Source organism: Lepidothrix coronata, unplaced genomic scaffold (genome assembly GCF_001604755.1).
Source record: "Lepidothrix coronata isolate B3197 unplaced genomic scaffold, Lepidothrix_coronata-1.0 Scaffold275, whole genome shotgun sequence".
Taxonomy (NCBI): domain Eukaryota; kingdom Metazoa; phylum Chordata; class Aves; order Passeriformes; family Pipridae; genus Lepidothrix; species Lepidothrix coronata.
The window spans coordinates 623,726-626,278 of record NW_016690455.1 but is presented as its reverse complement, the minus strand read 5'-3'; positions in this window follow the sequence as shown (position 1 = coordinate 626,278).

Here is a 2,553-nt window from a genome sequence, read left to right as displayed (position 1 = left end):
CTGCGACGGCTTCTGCCAAGGCAGGAGGACACAGCTGAGCCTGAGAAACACCAGCTCCTCCCCAAGAAGGAAACCCGGTCCCTACACCCCCAGAGGGAGATCTCCAAGCCACTACCCACCCACAGGCCCCCCCAGCTCCACAAACCCCTCCAAACTTCACTTGGGTTAGGGCACCAGCAGGAGATGCAGTGGCTGTGAGGGGGGGGCAATGGATGGACTGCTGTTGCGGGGTCATGGGCGTCCAGTAACTCTCTTTAGCTACACAGCCGCCGTGAGACTTCTGCAGAACAATGGTCACAGCCAGCTTACTCCTGTCATGAGGCCTAAGTGAAATGCCTCTTCCATCACCACCAGTTCAACCAAAAGACAACAAATGCACAATAGTTAAAACACCACCGTTGCACTCCTACCAAGAAACCAACCCACAGCCCTCGCCAGCCTCAGAACAGCTTCTACGCCAAAGACGGCTAATGGAGGAAGAAAAGTAGAAATTTATGCCCTAGAAATCTTAGCCCCGCTGTGGGAAACCGAACTCAGCAAGACAAGAGAACCAAAAAGAAGACAAACAGTTTTGGATCCTGCGGAAGAGGAAGAACAGCAAACATGGCTACTGCTACTACTTCAGCTCGAAGAAGACAATACACACTGGGAAAGCACACAAAACATATTCCTGCCTAAACCGAGACCATCAGTGAAGTCAAAGCTACCAATGTTAAAATGGACAATATATATATTGGCTACGTTGCTAACAATAGCAGCTGTTGGTTTTATGCTGCGAGAATTTCAGCTGGAACAACACAGTCCACCTACTGACACAACCAACAGTCTAAAGGTAACATTGCAAAATACAGCAGACATACAACTATCAGCTACCATATTTAACTTACTAAGTCACAAAAGGAGAACTTTACTAATTGACAGATTATCTACTATTATAAAATGTTCTTTTGTGTTAAGGGTGGAAGAACAGAAATGCTAGGAGGGGCCCTAAATTGAGTATTTACTTCTCACTATTTTAAAATGCTGTTAGACAGTATGCCATACACAAGATGGAAACCCCAACCTAAACAAGTAGCAAAGAAACAACCAATTACAATTTTAACTGCAGAAACACATAACCCTTTACACACAGTCACTGCAATAGCCTTGATAAAGGAAAACAAACAAATCCCTCATACAACACAAGCCCAAAGATGCCCCACAAAGCTGCAACATACAGCAATACACACCTCCAAATCCATTCAAAACACAAACATGCATAAATTAGCCTATACCCAAATTAAACAATTAGAATGGGAGGCAAAGACAGGAATATCAAACATTTTTAACAACAGAGCAGATGTAATCTCACAATGGCTCTTAAAAAACATCCAAACCTGTTTAACAAGTTTTCTTAAACTAGCACCCCAAAAACAAACCAGAGACATCATAACCAGCAATAGCCCAGACTTTAACCCTGTTTTCATTGGACCCACTGAAATCACTCATTCTGTAGAACAGAGGCTGTCTCAGTCAAAGAGGAAGTCAATTAACAGCAGATTTTTCCCAAAGGCAGTTTCATTGCAGCTAAACCCACAAGTGGCCCAAGAAACAAACAGCCCTAAATCCGTGATACAGTGGCCTTTCCTTAAAACAGAGGTGATGCATTTACACACAATAGGAAACCATATAAACACAGCCTTGCTACGTACAAAAACCCTTTCACTAATCTATCAATCTTTCAAAGTAGAGAAAGATGGATTTTCATACTTTTTACCCCTGTCTCAGAGTGCAAAAAGATTAGAATTTTTGAAAACCAAGATTTTACAAGTGACTTTTTAGTTAAAGAAAAGGATAAAAAACACTTCTTGCATAACTGCTTTGCAAAAAAAGAAATAATGTGTTGCCCCTCAAACATAATAACAATGGTTTACTTTTTAACAACTGGGTGGAATTAGATTTTGTCATCTTCTACCACTTTGCTACTAACTCTTTGGCTAAAGAAACAAGTGACTTGCCTTTTGGTGAGGAAAATGACAAGCAAACCTCTCTCATCTCTCACTCAAAACCTCCTTTCTTACATAATATGGGAAAAAGAAAGCAAAACACAGCAAACTAAAATGTTATCAACTATTCACTCATACCACTGCATTTTATATTTTCAAGAAAATATAAATTTTACTTCTAACATTTGTGGTTTTTTCTTTTTTGTTTTCAAATCAGTTGTCTTAAAAGTACTGTAAATTGTTTTCTTAACAATAGAAATAAAGGGTAGAAAATAGTTTAAAAACATTTACACATGGAATAAAATTTAGCATCTCACCATTTTAAAGCCCAATATATTCATTAATTCACATTTTTTAAACATAAAACTGGCTGATACAAAACTTTCATTAGGTTTAGCAGTTTCATATTCTTCTAGCTATGCTAAAGAATGCAAGATAAACCTTTTATCAATCAGCAAACACAATTGCTACACATGTTATAAAAACTGGAGCAATATAAGCAATTTACTAGGGAGATAAATTTGAATTAAATAAATTTACCCACAGATTGTTTCAACATAGATTGCAT